At 36.6% G+C, this 23,516-nt stretch overlaps 1 protein-coding gene across 3 annotated transcripts in view; it reads right to left on the bottom strand.

Moving 5' to 3' along the window:
- The window catches only part of LOC111057545 (myb/SANT-like DNA-binding domain-containing protein 4), a 61,775-nt gene that overhangs the window by 25,658 nt on the left and 12,601 nt on the right, over positions 1-23,516 (bottom strand). The window contains exon 1 of one of the 3 annotated variants that reach the window (XM_039421425.1): positions 1,687-1,701. The exons of the other annotated variants lie outside the window; for them this stretch is intronic. The gene's annotated coding sequence lies outside the window, so the exon portion shown is untranslated. Of the gene's footprint in view, positions 1-1,686; positions 1,702-23,516 lie in introns of those variants that run through there. 3 annotated transcript variants of the gene reach the window in all.

Below are 23,516 nucleotides of genomic sequence, written 5' to 3'. Positions count from 1 at the left end.
GGGCAATGCGTCATTGCCCACCAGGACTTGCAATGAAATTCACTGTCATGTTTGATGACACTTGCATACTGCTAAAATCTTTCTTCAAGTTGGAAAAGGGTAGAATGGCTGCTATTGTTAATCTTGAGAAGGTACCCAACAGGAGAAATAAGGATGTGAAGATTGTGTTGAGTGTTCTCAATCAAGACCAATACTACAAGTGTGATTTTATATGTGGACAACAATCTAAATGTCTACTGGGACTGGGTCAAAAGGAGATTAAATTTGCAGGATTTACAAACATTGAGAGTACAGGACATGTGAAACGAATCAGGCTGGAGGATGGAACATCTGGTGTTTCAGCTTTTGAGATTAGCATCTACAAGGCTATACGCAGACCTATGCCACTGTCATATACTGGGGGGTATGATGAAATTGATGGACCATGCATTGTTCGTGAAAGGAATAAGCCATCAGTTGAGCGTTATGTCACCAACAATGATTATAGCCAAGGAGAAAGACGTCTTCAGCTGTATATTCTGTTCAATACTGAAGATTAATTATATGTTTGTCAATAAATACTATGTACTTTTAAAAAAAAGGATGTGTATGTGTTTTGTCAAATCAAATTTGTGACTTGTATGTCACTATCACACTCTAGTGTTTCACATGTTTTAGAATTCTTTCACATATAAATATTAAAATTATTAATATAGGTTACTAACACTCTTGTTTGTTATTCAAAGAGAATCAAAAAAGTTTTTGTGTGTTCATTTCCATAATGTGTTAATAAAAAAAGCATAACTGAATCACACTGTGTCTCTCTCTCTTTCTTTCTTCTCTATTCCTAATGCAAACTGTGTCAGTTCTTGTTCTAGAGGAAAATCAATATAGCAAGTTTGTATTGTGACAGTTTTTTTACATGCCCTACCCCAATTGGGAAGGGGTGAAAAAAGTAGTTGTGTAGGCCACAAGCAAAGTAACAAGTTATTCATTCCCAACAACAATTATTAAGCCTTCATTCCTGCCAGCTTGTTTGCCCATAAGGAGAAAATCAATACCTCTTCTTCTTCACCTTCTTCATAGCTGCATGGCAATTACAATTGAACAGAGCTAAGCTACCAACCCCCTCTCTTTCTCTTGCTCACCAACTGAAAACACTACAGTAATAATTGTAGGACAAGGAAAATGAATAAATAATGATATTATGAAAATATTGTGCTGTTCCTCTTTCTAGGAGAAAATCAATAGCAAGTTTGTAACGTAATAGACAGTAATAATTGTAGGACAAGGAAAATGAATAAATGATATTATGAAAATATTGTGGTGTTCCTCTTTCTAGGAGAAAATCAATAGCAAGTTTGTAGAGTAATAGCAGCCTTGGTCAATGACCTAGTCACTGACAATTACCAACTAAAGTGATCAACGTGGTTGTTTTTCTCTTTTCTAAAAAGGAAATGACTCTCCTATACAAACAATTAGATGGTTTAATTCACGATAATGTTCGAATTATTGATATTTCGTGTGAGTATGCTTCTGAATTTAGTCCACCAAACCTTGATGGACTGTTAAAGAAATGTAGTAGCTCAATTTCACATGTCTATTGTGAAGAACATCATTTACTTACATTATTGGAGGAAATACGTCTATGTATACAAGAATCTCTTGCAACTACAACACAGCAGAATAATGTTAATAATGAATTACCTTTGGCTTCATCATCATCATCATCATTGTTGGGTGCTGATAGACATAACTATAGATGTTCATTGCAGATTGCCCATGCTTTGCATGGCTACATCAAAAAATCAATGATGACCATGAATATGTAATTGATTTTATGTAATACCTATTGTATATATAAATGTACTTTGTGTATGTGTTAAACCAAGATATATATTATTTTATTGTCTCTCTCTCTCTTCTCTTCTTTTCCCAACTTCACTTACTGTCTTTTTCATACTACACCAAACAATTGAGTGTGTGTGTGTGTGTGTGTGTGTCTGTGAAAACAAAATCAATACTTGGACACTGAGCGTGTGCGCGCACCCCTGCTTATGATGGGAAAAAAAAGATTTGGTGGTTATGTTGTCTAATCTTCTAGTAGTTTGAGGATAGAAAAAAATGGAGGGAAATTCCCATGGTGGGAAAAAAGATTTTGAGGTTATGTTGTCTTTGAGGTTAGGAAAAATGGAGGGAAATTTTTGTTGTGGCGGGAAATTTCGAGGTCAAGTGACGTCACTGAACAGCTGATGACGTCACTGAACAGCAGATATGGGGACGGGGGCGGGGGGGACGACGCTTAGGGGAGGGGAGGGGGAAGAAAACAGCTGATTTTGAGTTCGCTTGCCCATTTTCCTTCTACTTATATGAAAAATAACTTACATAATAATCAGCTAAGAAGAAATATACATTCACACAACACAAGGAGTAACGGAAATATAGAATAGTTATTTGTGCAACTAGTGTGCAAAGTGACAGTTTTCTGCACCGAAAGAAACGTTTACGCCCGAGCCGTAGGCGAGGGCGGAATGGCTTCTTGAGTGCACCAGAGGAACTTTGCGCACGTATTTCACATTAAATTTTTCGTACAGTTACCATTGAATATGAAAAGTGGGTAATTATGGGTAAAATGATGGCTGAAATCCATCAAATGTTTGTGTGTGTGATGCTGTTATTAATTATTCATTACAATGCATTCAAAATACACGCCAACAGCTGATTGGCTGAACCGAGCTGCAAAATGGCTGCAAGATAGCTGAACACAACAAGATGGCTGAACCGACAAGCGCGCAACCTAGCCACAGAATAGATACAGAATGGAAACTTGTAATCAAACGCCTATCTTACCAATGCTTTCTACATGACCCCAATACTAAACACTTCACGTGACCTTGGGAAGTTCCAATCCTGGTCTTCTGATTAGCTCGTGGCAGTGAATGAGATCAATTGATCCGGATCATTAAAGTGATCTGAACCTACCATGAATACTATTACAATGCGGCGCTTCCTAACAAGATGGCGGATTTTGGCGTCAGGGTATAGCCAAGTTTCCGTACTGTATGTATACTGTGACCTAGCGGGAAGAATCGTACCTAAGTTTGTTTCATCCAGCTAAAAACTACAGAAACAGGATTCAGAAATTCAGACATTTGCTCAAATTACCGAGAAAAATGCTCAAAGTAAACTTAAAAATATTTATAAAAATAGCATAGACAACAGATAATTATTTATTGTAGTATTCTTATGTTTTTTTATTTATATGGATATCGAACGGTAATCATTTAACCTCAAAATTCGAATTTTATAATGTATATTTGCTACTTTTCTCATTGCTTGCAGTTGAAATAATAATTATAAATAGAGAAGAACTATTATTTATTATTAAATGATGAGAATTCGTAAACGATGATTATTTAATTATGATTTAGATGAACATTATTCTTGTTTTGGATTTCTAGAATGGGATTTTATCATAAATGTAGGGTAGCCATTGAAATTATTCTTATCTAAAAGTCATTGTTACCAACTTAATTTTTGTTTTCGTGCACTAATCCTCCAAATAACCCACCAACTATTTTGTGTTCCCATGTTGCAAATCTGTAGTGCAGGAAAAATTTTTCCCGCACTAGAGTGGAAAAGTGATTCTTTGCGTTCTGTAATCAGTGCAGGAATGGCCACTTTTCAAGGTAACTGTAGGAAAATACCTTTCTGTAGGCTGACTAGATCGCAGGATAGCTATGACGTTGTTGGAATGAGAATGTTCAATAAATTACCACATGAGTGGATAGAAGCTCCATTTCAATTATTCAGAAATAGGCTACATAGCTGGTTAATTGAAATTACATTTTTAGTGTCAAAGAGTTTTTCGAATTTCAACAAATTATTCTTCAAGATAAACTATTTTATACTATTTTTCTAGTAGTCATGTTATTTCTTCTATGTAATATTTTACGTGTATGGTGTATGTTATTTTGACTGGTGTTTTTACATTAACCCTTCATGTTATAATATAGGTTGACTATGTTTGCTAAACAATAATTTCTGACGTTGTCCATCACTATTGTAGGCTAATAATGCGCGGCAATAAAATTATATTTATTTATTTTCCTAACCTAAGGTTTCCCTAATCTTAACTTCCCCAACCTTATCTTTTCTGACCTAAGACTTCCTGACCAAAATTATTGAGCCTAAATTTTCCTTAACTAATCTCCCCTAACCAGAACTCTCCTAACCTAATCTTTGTCAATCTAATCTTACCTAACCTTAACTTTTTCAACTCAACCTTGCTCAGTCTTCATCAGGTAAGGTTTGGATAAGTTACATCAAACTTTGGTAGGTAAAGCTACGTTTACACTTTGTAGCTGGAGAGCTATATAGCTCTGCTTTATAGCAGAGCTATATAAAATTTGAGCTACATATAGCTCTGCTATAAGTAGATTTAATTAATTAGATAATTAATAATTATTTAATAATTAAATTATTCACTGCTCAGTTTCCAGCCAGATGCCAAAGAAGAAGGTAGTTCGTTCTTGCAGCAGCCACTGCTTTTGCCGCAGCTCCTGTGAAATTTTCAGCACAGAGAAGAGAAAGAAGATATTGGATAATATTGTCTCTATTCCAGTCAAATTCACTCTCCATCATTGCACAATATTTGACCGAACGTAGTGAGGTTTATGTTTCAACTCGATTTGCTTTTGACTGTCTGTATGTAACGCGATTACGGCCAAATGCATTGATAGAATTCGATGAGATTTGGCAGGAATACGGTATTCCTTTTTCAACTGTGTGTCGTTGTATACACAATGTTTTTGAAATTTTGCATATTAAGGATATTATGAAAAGAAAAGGAATTCCTCCATACTCTGATATCACTATATATATCATCTACTTTGAAGATAGGATCAATCAGACTATAGAGTTATTCATAATCAATCAGCTGACAAGTGGATTATTATTTTATTGCATGCATTACACAGATGTCTGGCCGTGTCTATTTCTACAAGGTAGGGTTTCAACTTTTAAAATTTTTTATGATGCGTGCCCAAATTTGAAAAATGTGGTGTGGCGCACTCACACAACTTTCCTTGCCGTTATGAAAATTGATCACCTGATGCTAGCGTTCCCGCGCATCTCAAGTCTATTATTCAAAGATTTGAGCCAGCTGGTGACATGGCAATAACGCTGGAGACACACAAGGTCTGCTATCTCTTCATAGTGAATCATTTAATAGAATCAACAGTTGCCAACAGTTTGCAATTGGATAATCACATTTTCTCGAATTTCGAGCTTATTTTTAATTTTAGGTGAAAATGTTACTGAACATTAATTGTAGATTCTCATGCTCAATCTTTTCCACTCAAAATTTTTTGTTTAAATTGTATCTGAAGCCTGATAATTGAGAATCTAAAATCAAACTTTGCATAGATGGGGTAGAGCTCCTGAATTTTTTACAGATATGGGACTTGTGGCAGTTGATAGAGCTTATCGATGACTATTTTAAGTATAACTTTAATCGAAATCGTAGGAGCCGTTTTCGAGAAAATCGCGACAAACCATGTTTTTGACAACATTTTCGCCATTTTAGCCGCCATCTTAAATCGCATTTGATCGAAATTGTTCGTGTCGGATCCTTATATTGTAAGGAGCTTACGTTCCAAATTTCAAGTCATTCTGTTAATTGGGAGATGAGATATCGTGTACACAGACACACATACACTCACACACACACACACACACACACACCACACACACACACACACACACACACACACACACACACACATACAGACCAATACCCAAAAACCATTTTTTTAGACTCAGGGGACCTTGAAACGTATAGAAATTCAGAAATTGGGGTACCTTAATTTTTTTCGGAAAGCAATACTTTCCTTACCTATGGTAATAGGGCAAGGAGAGTAAAAACAAATTTAATAGGTCATTGAAAATAAAATAAAAAAATGATTGATTAAACTGAACTGACTGTGGGAGTTGCATGCTGGTCTTCTATCGGGCGCCTCCCCAGGTGGCGGATTGGGGAATGCCTCCTAGATATAGGGGATACAGGAGAAATAAAAAATCCGGGGTGGACCAAAACCAGCAAACAACTGCTGCCTTGCAGACGGAGATCAGTCGATATTCAAAGACAGGAATATAGAGGAGCTATGGGATAATTTAAAAAGAACAGTAAATTAGGTCGCCACAGAAAGCCTTGGTGTGAGAAGTAGGGGAAGGAACATAGAATGGTATGATGATGAGTGCAAGGCAGCTGTAAACCAGAAAAATGAAGATAGACGGTCGATGATGCAAAGGGAAACAAGGAGAAATTGTGCTAAGTATATGGAGAGTCGGAAGACAGCCAACAAGCTTTGTAGAAGAAAAAAGAAAGAATATATGAAGAAGCTCATTGAAAACATGGAGGTAAAGAACTAGCAAAACGAAAGTAGGAAATTCTACCAAGCAGTAAAAAGGGTAAGAAAAGGTTCCCAACCAAGCTTGATTGCATGTAAGGACTTGAATGAAAAAGACCCAATAGTATATGATAATGCTGAGCCCCTTATTCAGCCCCCAACATATGCTGAAGTAGAAGTTATAAAAAAACTCAAAAATAATAAAGCTCCAGGAGGGAACTCAATACCAGCTGAAGTATAATTACTAAAGTATTGAGGAAAAAGCATGAGAAGAGCCATGCATACCTTGATTTTATGGATTTGGGAACAAGAGACTATATCTGATGAATGGAAAATTGGAACAATATGTCCTATTTTCAAAAAAGGGGATAAAATGGTATGCAACAACTTCAGGGGAATAACACTGCTAAGTACTTCATATAAGATTTTCTCTGCATGGCTTTTGAAGCGCCTAGGTGTGTATGTGGAAGAAATAATGGGAGAGCGTCAATGTGGTTTCAGACAAGGAAAGAGTACAATCGATCAAATTTTTACCATGAAGCAGATGATGGAAAAATGTTTTGAGTATGATACAGATCTACATCTGCTTTTTGTTGATTTCGGCCAGGCATTCGATGGCATCAGAAGAGAGAGAATGATGAGAATATTACATGCAAATGGAATACCGAGAAAATTGATTAGTCTCATAAAGCTAACAATGTCCAGCACAAACGCTCAAGTTAAGATAAGTAACAGAACTAGCCGAATGTTCAGTGTTACTACTGGTGTTAGACAAGGCGATGCTCTCTCTGCAACACAATTCAATTTGGTTCTAGAGATGGTGCTCCAGAAACTCGGCACAAGCGGAACTATAATCAAAAGAACAAACCAAGTATTAGCTTATGCAGATTATGTTGTCCTAATCTCAAGAAATCAAGATGGCCTCAAAGATATTTTCAGCAAAATGAGGGAAGAGGCAAGAGAGGTGAGTCTTGAAGTTAACATCAATAAAAATAAATATAAGAGAATGTCTGCAAATCAAGCAAGAAGGCAAAGTATGTAATCTGGAAATAGCCAATGACTGTGTTATAGAAGGCGTCAGAGAGTTCAAATACCTTGGGGTAACCCTGACAGCAGACAATAAGACCAGTCAAGAAATACACAATCGGATAATGATGGGCAACAGAGCATACTTTGCTAATCAAAAAATATTTAAAAGCAGGCTAATATCCAGAAAAACAAAGGTGAAAATGTTCATGACGCTAGTAAGACCAGTTGTAACCTATGGGGCCGAAACATGGACTACTCTTGAACAAAGATGAAAAAGCATAACGGTCATTTGAAAGAAAAATGTACAGAAGAATCTGGGGATCAACATGTGACGGAGGAGTGTGGAGAGCCAAATTTAATATTGAGATAGACCAGGACATTGGATCAGGAAATATGATGCGTTTCATAAAAGCCAGAAGGATTGAATGGCTTGGACACTTAGCCAGAATGAGTGATGGGAGGGTACCATCAAAAATCCTGGAAGAAAGAATGCTTGGGACGAGAAAGAGAGGTTGACCACGGACAAGATGGCTGAATGACGCAATTGGAGACCTCCGTGTGCTGGCGATGGAGTGCACAGGATAGAGACGAATGGAGGCACTATGTTAAGGAGGCCAAAGTCCACCCAGGACCGTAGAGCCGGATAGAGTAAAGTAAGTAAGTAAATGAACGGAATAATGCCAAAGAAATTATAATATTCATGATTGAAAAAAAATAATTTTAAAATAGTAGAGAAATATTTTTTATTAGATGGAAAGATTATCACGAAACTGGATGAATCATCATATGGGATACAAATTCAAACGTGAACTAAGTTTATTAACATAAGTGAGCTTTTGATCTTGGAGAAAACAAATAACAGTTTTTAAGAGTAAATTATTATTCAGCTGTGAATATTGTGATTCAACTAAATTAAAATTGTGAGAACAGGTGACATCAGATACTTGTGGATGAGGAAACTGCGTGAGGTCTACTGTTCACAGAGCTACTATTATATGAATCAAAAAGAAATGCTCGCAATGCGCAGTAGCCTAATAGCACTCTGACAACAAATGAGTACAGTATATCTGGTGTAAACCCAGTAGGCACCAAACAGCTGCAAACAGCAGTACACAGCTGCGGCAGCCTTCCTTCAAGGACAAAGCAGCTACATCTAGCTCTGCTATAAACAATAACTGACATGTAGCAGAGCTACATAAAGCTCAGATTCTCTTTGATGTTTACCGAAAATTTTGGATAGCACATTATCTGCTATATAGCTGAAAAAATATGCTGAAGCTAGGTTTACACTATAAAGCTCTGCTACATGTTCAAAAAGTGACACTGGAGATCTGCTATATATAGCAGTTTTAAGCCTATTTTCTCAACTACATAGCAGAAATTGAGTTATCCAAAGTTTTCGGTAAACTATAAGAGAATTAGAGCTACATGTAGCTTAACTACATTATAGCTCTGCTATATGTCAATTTTTGTTTATAGCACAGCTAGATGTAGCTGCTCTGTCAGTTTTTCATCAGTGTGAGATAAGAAATGGTTGAAGGCTGACGTGTTTGTAGTTGAGCTCCCAGTTTTAGTGCTTGTTGAGTGGATTTTTAACCATATTTTCTATTGAAATTTGGCATATCTGTTGATTATTACATTTGTCACAGATCTAGCTTATCATTTTTCATTCACATCTGATTCCTACGCAGTTAAATAGCATATACTGATATTTGACATGAAATCTCAATCTCCGGCTTTAACTCGTTCCGCTGCCAGTGCCAACTCCAACCAAGATAAGAACCTGGCTATCGCTCCGTCACCGGCTAAGCAGAAGCAGCAGCATCAACAGCAGCAACACAAGAAGCAGCAGAAGTGCCAGGCCCGGCCGCATTCTGCAGACGGCGTCCCGGTTGCTATGACAACAGAGAACCAGATAGCAGCCGCCCTTGAAAAACTGCTGTCAAACGAAGCCTTCGTTGACAAGATTGCTGCCCGCCTGGAGGAGCGTTTGTGCGAGTGACTATCTGCCGAGGTTAGCGCTAAGGTGCTTGCCGAACTTGACGGGCGACTCGAGGCTATGGCTGACGAGACTAGGAGGCTTGCGAGTGAGGTGGATACCCTCAAAAGTAACATCGCAAGGCTGGAGGAGGATTTCAATTCTCGTCTAGACGAGCTAGCTCAGTACTCGAGAAGAAATAATATTCGTGTCTCGGGTATTCCGGAGGTTCAAGGTGAGAATGTTACCGCCACCGTCGTTAGTCTCCTGAATGAGAAGCTGAATGTGGGAATCTGCCCGGACGACATCGACAGATGCCACCGTGTCGGTCGCCCGACCCACCTCCACCCTCCTGCTGCTGATGACTCGTCTTCTACTCGTGTGGTTCACAGACAAATTCTCATCAAATTTGTCAGCTACCAAAAGCGAAACTTAGTCATCACGGGCAGACGAAATTGAAGGGTACGGGATTCTCCATTCATGAGGACCTTACCATGAAAAGACATACGTTTTTCAAAGATTTGTGTATCAAGATTGGATTTAAAAATGTGTGGAGTCGAGATGGTGTTGTGTTTTGGAAAAAGAATGGGAAAACGGTCTCTCAGTTCTCCAAAGCTCGCATTCGTATGAATGAAAGTGAGTGAGTGTTTGTGCCCTAGTCTACTACATGATTAAGGTATCTATATCTATAGCCAATTTTGTTTATTCATTTTTTTTCTAGTATTTAAAATTCTTTATTATTCTCTCTTCAACTTGTGCTCGCGTCCTGGGTGTCTTGATTTTTCTGTTAAACTACTCAACGAGTATTTTCTATTAGTTTTATTATAAAGCTTCTATTATTTTTATTATAAAACATATTTATTATTATTTTCATTATAAAACATCTTTTTATTATTAGTAATCAGGATTTCTTGATGCGTGAGTGTCTGGTTGGAGATTAGGATTTCTAAGCTTAGTTTTCATATTTTGCCGAGGTAACTACGGTAGTTTCGTTATTTTATAATTGATTTTATTTGCATCAGATATGGTCATCTTTTTTCTCTCTCTAATATGAATCATTACGATAAGATTGTGGAGACTCAACGTGCATATGTTGGCTTCTTCTAAGCTTTTTCATATCTTCTTAACTTTCCGTTTTCTTCTTTCTTCTTTCTTCTTTCTTACTTTTTTTAAGTATGGTTCTTGTCAATGACGTTGACGAACATATTTCCCTTGAATGTTACAATACTATTGAAATTGAGAATATTTTCCAGTGTCGAACTGAGTTGTTTGGTAATAGAGAATGCAACTCTTTTTTTAATGTCATCCACTTAAATATTAGAAGTTTGAAAAAAAACTTCGATCAGTTCTCTTACGTAATTAGTAATTGTTCAATTGACTTTCATATTATAATTCTTAGTGAAACTTGGGTGGTCGATGATGATGAATTCAATTTTAACCTAAATGGTTATTCAGTAATTAATAAAATAGGAAAAATCAATAAATGTAACGGAATCTGAAATGTAACTAAAATTGATGCAGACATCTTAAATCGTCATTTTGTTGAAGTAGGTGAAACTTTCGCTGAAAAGCTGATAAGTAATAATCCCAATGCATCTGATGGTAATCTGTTCATGAACTCTTCTGTAAATGGTCATGGCTCCTTTTTCCTATCACCCACAAACGAAAGTGAAATATCAGCTATTATTAACTCTCTCAACAATAACTCTGCTCCGGGAATTGACAAAATAAGCAATAGAACATTGAAAACTATACTTCCACACATTGTTAAACCATTGACAGTAATAATAAACCGTTGTTTTTTAGAAGGGCACTTCCCTGTTAGTTTAAAGTTAGCTAATATTATACCGCTTCATAAGATGGGGGATCCTAAGGACCCAACCAATTACCGCCCAATCAGCCTGTTAAGTGGTTTCTCAAAAATAATGGAAAAAGTAATCAAGTCTAGATTAATTGGTTACTTAGTCAAACACGAGGTCATTCATAAACAGCAGTATGGCTTTCAGACTAACAAAAATACAATTGATTCTATAACTCTCTTAACTCAAACAATTGCCAATAACTTCACTAATAATAAGAAAACAATAGCCATTTTCCTGGATTTAGCTAAGGCCTTTGACACCATTCCTCATTCAAAATTACTGAACAAGATGGAGAAATTAGGAATTCGTGGTGTACCCCTCAGATTATTCACCAGTTACCTGAGTGATAGACATCAAAAGCTTACCTTAGAAAATAAAACTAGTTCTAGACTTTTGAGTGATTTTGGTCTCCCACAGGGCACGGTGCTATCTCCTATCCTTTTTCTCATTTACATTAATGATTTAATCAAACTTGATATTGAGAACTGTGTGACACTTGCTTTTGCAGATGACAACGCCTTAATATTTACTGGTAATTCATGGGAAGAGGTTAAAAATAGGGCTGAATCTGGATTGAGAACTGTTAAAGCCTGGTTAGATGAGCATATTCTTACCCTCAACGCAAAGAAAAGTGTATTTTTAGCCTTTTCACCGAATGTTGTTGGTTTGCCGCTTGATCTCACTCATATTCATATTCATAGTCCTGATTGTAACCTTTCAGATTCATCAGATTGTAGTTGTCCAAAATTAGGTAGAGAAAAATTCTTCAAGTATCTGGGAGTCACTGTTGATCAACATCTTCGGTGGGATGTCCACATCAATGTCATTTGTAATAAGCTTAAACACTGGATCAACAAATTCTACACTATCAGTAAATTGAGTAACATAGCCGTTTCTAGATTGGTTTATTGTGCTTACATCCAGTCTTTTCTTCAATATGGGATTATCGTTTGGGGCGCTGCCTACATGAATCACTTGAATAAGATAATTGTTATTCAGAAGACCTTATTAAAGGCAATTCTTGGAAAGCCCAGACGTTTCCCTAGTGACAATCTTTTCAGGGAACTGAATGTGCTGACTGTCAGGCAGCTTCACACGAAAAACTTGATAATCTACATGAATAAGCATAGTAATATTTTCAATCTCCGTTTATCACCGTACAATCTTCGTCCCTCATCCATCACTTTCGAATCTCATCATACAGTTTTATCCATTTGTAGAAGGCAGTTCAATTACATTGTCCATAAACTTGTTAACGTAATACCTGATCATTTTATCTCTAACAATTTGACCAGAAATCTTTCTAACGAAATAAGTCAATGGATCACATCGCATAACTCTACTGATTTGTTCGATTTCTTGTAACTGTTCACCTTTCAACTCTTTTTTTCTCTTAAATAAGCTCATTATTTCTTGTTAATTGTCTGTATTCTCGAGATTTTTATTATACAAATTTCATACTTATAATTTATATTTTTGTTTTATGCTTTCACTTTGGTTCTGTAGTTTTTTGTAACACTCGGCCCCTGCGCACAGGCTTGCCTTTGCAGGGACCTTCCGTGTTTTTGTTAACCTGCTATTTTAAGTTATTTTGTTTTAGTTTTAAGTTATTTATTTCATAACTACTTTGTACAATAACTATGTTGTAAAAAGGATAAATAAAATTGAATTGAATTGAAAAAAATTGAATTGAATTGTCCTTGAAGGAAGGCTGCCGCAGCTGTTTGGTGCCTCCTGGATTTACACCTGATCACCTTATATACTTTACTCATTTTTTGTCAGAGTGCTAGTAGGCTACTGTCATTACAAGCATTTCTTTCTGATTTATAATTATATTATTGTGCAAAAATGGAGAGTTAATTTAACTAGAATAAAGACAATATTATAAAGTTGGTTGAACTATTGAGGGATTACCCTGGGCTATGGGACGCTAAAAGTGCTGATTTTAAAAATAGAAATAAACTGTTTTTTTACAGCTTGGCATTCTTACAGTTTACAGGCAATAGGTATTTGATGTTATCATGTATGTTAGGAATATTACCCTGTAGAAGAACTAAGGAGAAGGAGACTCATGGCTACAATACTAGATTTTGGAGGATAACTGAAAGACACAGGTTAGAATTTTCCAAGAAAAAGACGCACTACATAGGAAGGAATTACTTCAAAATGCTGCATTTGGAATTACAGGCAATAGAGAACATAAAAAAATTAAGTATAAAACTCGAGGAGTTTTTAATGTCATTGTGTCTGTACTCCCTGCAGGAGTTTGCAGATCGCACTGTGGGTTTGTGATTGTTGTTCATCAATTTTTGTTATTTACATAGGAGGTTCAAGAGTGTTACTACTTTTTACTACTTCTACTACTTTTCATGTTTATGTTTGTTTGTATATTGATGCTGTTCCTAATGTACCTGTGACCTGTACATGTTTATGAATAAATATTTTTTCAATACAATCCAAATGAGGATAGCTTGGTAAGTGGATTTCAGTATAATTATATAAATGTATATACCGTATTGTTGGACGGTTTTAATCACAACAAACATGTTCGCCTATTTTATATAAATATGAGATAGGTTATGGCTAACCAAACCAAACCTAACCCAACCCGACCTAACAAACGATTTTGCCACAAAACCCTTGCTAATCCTAAATCCTAACCGTTCTCTGCACGACTTTATGATTCAGAGGCCCGGGTTCAAATCCCGGCCCGGGCAAGATATTTATCTCGGGTCACTCCCGTGTTTCGGATGGACATGTTAAGCCATCGGTCCCGGCTGCCTAAAAAGCAGTCGTTAGGTCATGTCAGAGGCCCTAAAATTGATCAGTTGCGACCTGAAAACTCTGACACCAGACCTGAGACAGCCAGGTCACTCGATATTATTATTATTTGCACGACTTGATATTCCACAGAGCACAAATGACCAATCTTAAAGTAATTGCCAATTTTTCACGGGCAGGAATTGCATCTCTGAAAGAGGTATCTTTTTTGAAATTTCGTGTCCAACTGCATTGAGTAAATATTCAAAATCACCACTTGTCATGCGAAGAAAGTTCTTGAAACTACCATCACAACGAATTTCATGAGTCAAATCGTCTCTTATCATCCTCATTTAGGTCTTTCAAAATAGTCCAGGCAATAAATGCTCAAAAAAGGGTATAGGGGAAAAGTTGGGAAGACAATTTTTGACCCCACAGTTCTGTTGAGGGCAGTGAGGAGGTAAACATATCAAAAGTCCCCACCCCTATCCACTGTGCTAAGGGGGTGGGGGTGGTTTAAAGGTACCATTTTTTGGTTTCTAGCATTACACTCAAAAACTATGTATCCTAAGGACTTGACTCTCATATAACAAATTAAAGCTTACATAATTTCCCACAATATTCAATCCACAACTTTTTTATATCTCCACTAGTTTTCGAAATATCCGCTCTTGAAGTGTGACATTTTTGGAAAAATACATGTTTGCCACCAATTTTTTTATATTTTTGCTCTTAGAACTTTTTAAAAATCGACGGAAAAAAACCATGCTGATGATGAGCTTATAAGGCATTATATTCTCTTCAATTTGATGTATAATTCCACGCTTTTACGAATTTCCCTACACTTTTTGTAGCATCTTTAGTGTTGAGTGTGAAATCTCAATTTTGCAACAATAGACCAATTGACAAAGGAATTTGGAGGGGATCTTTCAAACAAAAATTTTGACTTTGCAGCTTTGTTAAGACTAGTTTGGAGGAGAACATATCAAAAGTCCCCATTCCCAACTCATGGGAATAAGGGTATGAGGGTGGTTTAAAAGTTGCATTTTGCAGCGTTTTGCTTCCACGCTCATATCTAGAGAACAATGCGTTCAACTGACTGAAATAACTATTCAAAAATGAAGCTTGATAAATTCTCTACACTTTTTGTTGAGTGGAATTTTGTGATATTCCCAACAGTTCCCGAGATATTTGCTCTTGAAGGTGTTTAATTTTTGGAATAACAGGTTTTTATCCAATGTTTTGCTCTTTCAGGGCTTTTACCTCACCAACAATGCATCATAAAAACTGATGCTTATCGTAGGTTTGTCGAGCATTGAAATCTCTTTGAAATGTTGTATTATTTCACTATTCCAAGTTTTCCTCTCATTGTTATAGCAGCTTGAATGTAGGGGGTGAAATTTTCATTGCTGCAACAAGTGTTAACTCAGCGGTTCCACACCTTCAACAGAGGGGATAAAGATGCGCACTTTTGCTATGTTCACCTACTAACTAGTCCAAATTAAGCTGCAAAGTCAAAAATTGTGTCACTGACACCCCCTTCAAATGTCATGGTCAAACGATCAGTTGTTGCAGCAATGAAAATTTCACCCCCTACATTGAAGCTGCTATAACAATGAGAGGAAAACTTGGAATAGTGAAATAATACATCATCTCAAATAGAATTCAATGCTCGACAAACCTATGATAAGCATCTAGAAAACTAGTGGAGATATAAAAAAAAGTTGCAGAATGAATATTGTGGGAAATTGTGTTTAATTTAAGCTTTAATTTGTTATATGACAGTCAAGTCCTTAGGATACATAGTTTTTGAGTTTTATGCGAGAAACCAAAAAAAATAGTACCTTTAAACCACCCCCACCCCCTTAGCAAAGGGGGTAGGGGTGGGGACTTTTGATATGTTTTCCTCCTAACTACCCTAAACAGAACTGCGGGGTCAAAAATTGTCTTCCCAACTTTTCCCTCTATAATCTTTCTTTGACTGGACTAAAAGGTCCAGTACTACTGTATAGTTTTCTAGCCTGAAGGGAGGGTCTTATCCAAAATCTTCATTCTCTTCTCTGTGCTGAAAATATCACAGTAGCTGCGGCAAAAGCAGCGACCTTCTTCTTCGGCATCTGGCTGGGAACTGAACAGTGAACTTTATTCCAAACATCATAAAATTAGCGTTAAAATCTACTTATAGCAGAGCTACATCTAGCAGATCTATATGTAGCTCAAATTTTATATAGCTCTGCTATATAGCTCTCCAGCTACATAGTGTAAACGTAGCTTTAAAACTGCTATATAGCAGATCTCCAGTGTCACTTTTTGAACTTGTAGCAGGGCTATATAGCTGAGCTACATGTAGCTCTGCTACAAATACAGTTTCAGAATCTAGCCTACGATTATGTTTTATTAATGTACAATGACTACGTTCAAAACTTGACTTGTTGACACTTTTCCTTGGAAATACTAAACCAAATGTTCTATGTGTATGTGAACACTGGCTTGAAAAAGAAGAAACTGATTTTTAGAATAAAATTTGAGTATGGACAAACCAGTTTGTATTTAATTCTGTTATACAGCCCATAAAAATGGTGGAATGGCTATTCACTGTGATATTAACTTGAATGTTGAGAGCATAGTGCCTTCTATGTTGAATTTGTGTTAGAGGCTGTTGATGTTTTTATTGAAAACTTGTCGCTGGTAGTAATTGTTGTCTACAAACTCAAATGTTCAATTTTTTAATAAATTTATTGTCCAGTTTGAACATTGTCTTCATTTTGTGTCTCATCGTGCTGATAGTTTGTACATAGGTGGTGATTTCAATGTTCATCTGAACTCTGATGATATAAATGTGGACATACTTAAAAATGTTTTGAAAATATTCAATTTAGTGATGGCAGACCACTGTGCAGTGTTGGTAGATGTGATTCATGGATCCAAGAGAGATGTAGATTGTTCAGAGTGGATGTCCAAATACAGGTTTCATGTGAGGAGTGTCAGATGAAAATGTGGAAGTGTTTAGGCAGCGCCTTTCTGATGTGAATTGGGATTTTCTTTGCAGCATGACATCATCGGCTGAGGACAGATTCAACATTTTTTTCAGTAAATTGTAAAAGGTCTATGACCAATCATGCCAGCAGTGTCCTTCAGGCCAGTTATTCAGCATGGAGTAAACAGGAAAAAGAAGGCCAGACACCAGAATGATTGGTATACTCCAGAGTTGAGGAGGATCAAACTGCTTGTTACCGCACTGTATACTTTATATAGAGAAAATCCATCATTGCAGGGTGTGGAATACAGGAACTACCTTAGAGCCAAGCAGGTCTACAAATAAGAGATTGACAGCGCAAAAAGAGAGTCTAATAATAGTTACATTGAGAGATCTGATAGTCCTACAAAGACAGTGTGGAATCTCATCAATGACTCCTACAACACAAACCACAAGTAAGGTGTAAAAAGAGTCCCGATGAGGTCAATGAGGCGTTTCTGAAGTCAGTAGCTGAGATAGTGGGAGTGATTTCGGCTTCAACTATTGACCCAGTTTCCCTGGTACCTGAGACTCCTCATGAAATTGATCAATTTTGTTTGCTGAGTGAGAGTGAGCTGCTCAATATAATCATGAACTTCAAGACAACCTACATTCAGGACTTCTATAGTCTATCCACATACATCCTGAAAAGCATGGCATATATACTAGCTGGCCCACTTCTACTGCCTGTGGACGCATGTCTGTCTGAGGGTGTTTTTCCGGACTGTCTCAAAGTGTCTAAAACGGTGCCATTTTTCAAGAAGGGCTGTCCTGATGATGTTGGAAACTTTCGTTCAGTCCCCATTGTGCCGACATTTCCATGCCGGCAGCACGGATTCAGAAGGGGGAGATCGACCTCATTTGGATTAGTCTTGTGGAGAGGATCAACAATGCTTTTGAAGAACATAGATCACTTGGCCTTGTTCTATGTGACTTGTCAAAGGCATTCGACTGTGTCTCCCATGAAGTCCTGCTCAGGAAGTTGAAAATGTACGGTTTTCAGGGCAGAGCATGGGGTATGGTTGTTGATTACCTTGGTAACAGACAGCAGGTCGTATCCATCATGGGTGCTACTTCAGATAGAGCAGAAGTACCACAAGAAGTACCCCAGGGCTCTGTGCTAGGACCACTGTTATTCCTGATCATGATAAATGACATGCATCTGTGGAACTCCAGCCTGCTTTTTGCGGATGATACAACCATCTTGGGTCAGGGCAAGGGGCCAGAGGAAGCTAAGCTGAAGGCTCACGAGCTTTTTGAAGAGGCAAAGAATTGGTTTTGCACAAATAAGCTAAAGTTGAATGAGAGCAAAACCCAAGACATGCTGTGTACACTGGCCAGAACAGCAGTTGCCAGTGCTGCTCCTGTCACCTTGCTTGGCTTCAGCATGGACACCAAGTTGTCATGGGAACCTCACATCATCAAAATCTGTAGAAAACTTTCTAGAGTGGTCTATTTGCTCCGGAAAATGAGAGGACTTCTGAGATCCCAAAGACTGCTGATGCTGTCTCATGCTGTGTTTAGCTGTCATATACAGTATGGAATACTTGTGTGGGGTCATTCAGCTCATGCTGACATTCTCCTGCTTCTAAAAAGGCACTTCCTGTGATGACTTATAGCAAGTTTGATGCTCACTGCCAGCCCATATTTCAACGCCTAGGCATCCATACTGTGTATGGACTTTACATATTGGCATCACTCTTGCACATCAAAAAACATCAGTCTATGTTCACAAAAAGAGAGGAAGTGCACACTTACAATACTCGGGGGAGCACCAACTTGGATGTTCCACGCCGTCAACTGTCTAAGGTTGGGGATTGTTTTCCGGTGCTAGCAATCAAGATGTTCAACTGCCTGCCACATACAGTTAGGGGGCGCTCACCTACCGCGTTCAAGAACATCCTATCTATCAAGGTGGCTCATTGGGAGGAGCTTTTTTTCTTTACAGTTTGTGTAAAATAAGTTGAGACTTGGCCCTCCATCCGAAGAAATTATAAGGTTGCCAATTCGTGTAAATTGCAACTTTCTCAAATTTCCAATTCAACGTCAGAATTGGATGTAGAATATCATCCCCGATATCCTACTAGTGCTAGAAAAGGGTTGAAGTATTAAAAGGAAATTCAACTTTTATGATAAAATTGGAAACATCGCGAAAGTTTGTTTTTCTTTTGAATATCACTTCTCTCAGAATCATGGGGCATCTTAAAGCGTAATAATTTTATATCAATTTAACGGGGAGAATGTATTTTATAATATTTTTGATTATGTTCGTCAATGTCGAGACATTTCAAGCAGAAAACATGAACTTTTCGACATGCTGGAAACTTTTTTGTTTCAAGATATAAATGGGTGGTGAAAGCAAGAAAGTTTTTCAGAAATAATTTAATTTTTTTTCAATTGTCAATAGTAGTTGGAAGATCGTATTTTGGACTCCAAGGAGTTTTAAAGTGAGGAGAGCGCCTGCATGGTATGCATTGTGTACCAAATTGTATGCTAAAAGCTGGCAATTTACGAGATATTTGACTGAATTATTTCAAACGTAAGTAGCTGATTGCTTCTAGAAAGGCTGTAATGAAACACTGCTTGGATTATTCGAGGCGAGGTTGTTTTCACCCACTCTGTATAAAAAGTCCTCAGATCTACCACACTCAACACTAAAACTGCTATAAAAATTGATGGAAAGCATAAAATGATGAAATAATACATTAAATCGAAGAGAATTGAATGCTCTACAACTCACTGTCTTTTAAATACTCCTTTAGTCCAGTTAATGAAAGACTATAGAGGGAAAATTTTGGAACACAATTTTTGACCCCGTAGCTCTCTTCTTTCAAGGATAGTAAGGGAGTAATCATACTAAAAGTCCTCACTCCTACCCCTGTGTAAAAAAATACATTGTTTCGATGTATTGTTCTTGAGTAATAAGCCCTGAAAGAGCAAAAAGTTGGAAGAATAACTGTCTTTACAAAGATTTTACACTTTTAAAAGTGAATATCTCAAAAACTAAAGAAGATATCACAAAACTCCACTGTACAAACCTTGTAGGAAATTTATTCAGCTTCATTTTTACTTAGTTAGCCATGTTACTGAAATGCATTTTTTCCCAGTTACATGCGTGTCAGCCAGAAATGAAAAAAAATTCAACTTTTAAACTACCCTCATCCCTTAAGCTCAAGGAGAAGGAATGAGGACTTTTAGTATGTTCACCTTCTAACTAGTTCAAACAAAGCTGCGAAGTCAAATATTATGTTCCAATATCCCCTCCCAATTTCCCTGAAAATTTATCTATTGTTGTTGAACTGAAGATTTCACACTCAACACTATAACGGCTGCAACAATCGTTGGGAGATGCGTAAAATAATGAGACCATAGATGAAATTGAAGAGGCTCTATGAGCCCATGATTAGCACGGATGAATCGTTGAAAAGTTATAAGGCCAAAAAGATGGAAAAATCGGAGCCGGTAGGGTTTTTCTTCAAAGTGTGATACCTTAGAAAGCTAATACCTAGAAAACTATGAGAGATATAGAAAAATATTGGAAATGAAACTTGTAGGATAATTTGATACATCAATTAATCAATTTGATTTATGGAATTTCGCTTTAATATTATGATAGTGTTTGACAACAATTCCAAAAGGCGCATATTGTTCGAGATATAGGTATTCAAAAAACAAAATATGGCACTTTCAAACCACCCCCACCATCTTAGCACAGGGGATAGGAGTGAGGACTTTTGATATGTTTTCCCCCTTACTTACCCTTAAAGAGCTACGGGGTCAAAAATTATGTTCCAAAATTTTCCCTGTTCAATATTTCATTGACTGGACTATACAAGTATTAAAAGACAGTGAGTGAGTGAGCAAAAACTGAATTGAGGAATTATGATTTATTGATTATATCAATGTAAAATGTGGCTGAGCTTGATCAATATCAAATAGAATAATGGTTTATTGATTACAAAAAGATAAATGGGTGGTGAAAGCAAGAAAGGTTCTCAGAAATAATTTAATTTTTTTTCAATTGTCAAAAGTAGTTGGAAGATCGTATTTTGGACTCCAAGGAATTTTAAAGTGAGGAGAGCGCCTGCATGGTATGCATTGTGTACCAAATTGTATGCTAAAAGCTGGCAATTTACGAGATATTTGACTGAATTATTTCAAACGTAAGTGGCTGATTGCTTCTAGAAAGGCTGTAATGAAACACTGCTTGGATTATTCGAGGCGAGGTTGTCATTTTCACTATTCATAATCATGTGGCTTGCAGTTGCTGATTTTTTCAATTGTTCTGTATTTTGTTTTTGTTGATCCCAGCTCTTGATAGCATATAGTGGCACACCATTCAGCCGCTATCCTTGACTTTGAAACTCCTGAGAGGCCTAAATACATTCTTCCGAGTACTTTTGACAATTGGAAGAATAATTTCAATCATTTCTGAGAAACTTTCTTGCTTTCACCACCTACTTATCTTTTGAAACAAAAAAGTTTCCAGCATGTCGAAAAGTTCATGTTTTTGCTTGAAATGTCTCGACATTGACGAACATAATCATTAATTATAAAATAGGCCTACATTCTCCCCGTTAAATTGATATAAAATTATTACGCTTTACGATGCCCCATGATTCTGAGAGAAGTGATATTCAAAAGAAAAACAAACTTTCGCGATGTTTCCAATTTTATCATAAAAGTTGATTTCCTTTTAATTCTTCAACCCTTTTCTAGCACTAGTAGGATATCGGGGATGATATTCTACATCCAATTCTGACGTTGAATTGGAAATTTGAGAAAGTTACAATTTTACACGAATTGGCAACCTTATAATTTCTTCGGATGGAGGGCCAAGTCTAAACTTATTTTACACAGACTATAGAGGATTTTTAAAATGATGACTATGCTGGTCTGTGAGGCCGCCATCTATGTGTAAAATACAGTTTTAATTTTTGACACGATCTACCCGGGGAAGCCTGGTCATCGATCACGATATTGGATAAATTGGATACTAGTATAAAACTAGCTTAAGGTTTCATCAATGGTATTCACAGAAGAAAATGTTGTCAGCCGTAATGGTGAGCTTCATATAAAAATATTCTAAACATTTTTCAGGCAAAAGCCGGCACATTTTTGATTTTTTTCCTATCAAAACTTCAATTATCAATACTGTTCCTAAATGAGACTTTACAATTTTAGTACCCACTGGAGTTACCAATTTTTTTCAAAAAAAGATATCAATAATGGGGGAAGATGTAAATTGAATTAAAATTCAAATATATCAAAAAAATTGAAGTTTGTAAAAAAATAATAAAAAACATTAAAATGAATATTGAACTCTTGAATTAGTAATCGAACAAGTTGAAACGGAATCTTTCTCATCGAGCAATTACAAAAACCGATGACAATATACAGTTGTCTTCCTTTAAATTTGTAACCTTTAGCATAGTGCAACAACTCCATGGGCCGGTTTCCGAGCTTGGAATTTAGCTAAGTTCTAGACTTTAACTGGCTTTAAACTCTGGAGTCTTGGCTTGGAAATTGGCTTTCTGAGTTAGAGCATTAACGTAGTTGAGGACTTAAATAGACTCTGGAGTTTAAAGATCATATTAGACCCTGGAGTTTATAATTTCGCTTTCTGATTGAATGGCTTATAAGTCCAGGACTTGAATTAGATTCTCACCTCTTTCTGAGTCAAGGATTTATCAAAAATCGTTAAGTCCAGAACTTGAAACAGCATGATTTTAAACCCTCGACTGGGGTAGGGTTTAAATTCAAGTTCTAGACTGAGCAAACACAATTCAGTATTGTTTTGGAGTAGATAAAAAGCCAACTGAGCAACACAATTCAGTTATTGTTTTGGAGTAGATAAAAAGCCAAATAGATATCATGGAATACCTAAATTATTTGGATTAGTCCATCTAAATTCATAATTTTTATAGTTTGCAAGTTCATTTGGAATAAAATTGTATCAGAAATATGCGTAAGAAACTAACCTCATTTTACGACTGTAACATAACCTAAAAATGTTCAAGCGAAATAATACAAGGATTGCCTTGGAATTATATTCAATCTGAATGTTATTATTCAACATATTAATAATAGTAACAATAATAAATTATTACTCCAGTTTTTTTTTCAAAACAAATACGTTTTCAAACTCAATAGCCTAATGAAATTTTTATTCCAAAATCACTGGTTAGAATCAATGATCAATAATAGCATAACGTAAAATGAAATGTTTATTCATTCACCTTTCAAAGGTTTTGCTTTGAATAAGCCAACAAAGAAATCGGAACTTATTTTTACAATATAGTTTGAAGAGCAAGAGCATGCTCATTTGAATTGTCCGCTGTAATCAGCTGTTCCGTTTTGCTATAATGCCAACAAAACAACAGCAAGATATTGTGAATTTCCCTCACGTTTAATGCGTTAAAGTCCTGGACTCAAATAAGTCGAGAACTTGATAGACTCCGGAGTTTAGAAGATGAAATCGT

The sequence above is a fragment of the Nilaparvata lugens genome, chromosome 2 (genome assembly GCF_014356525.2).
Source record: "Nilaparvata lugens isolate BPH chromosome 2, ASM1435652v1, whole genome shotgun sequence".
Taxonomy (NCBI): Eukaryota; Metazoa; Arthropoda; class Insecta; order Hemiptera; family Delphacidae; genus Nilaparvata; species Nilaparvata lugens.
This window is presented reverse-complemented; position numbering and strand designations above follow the sequence as displayed.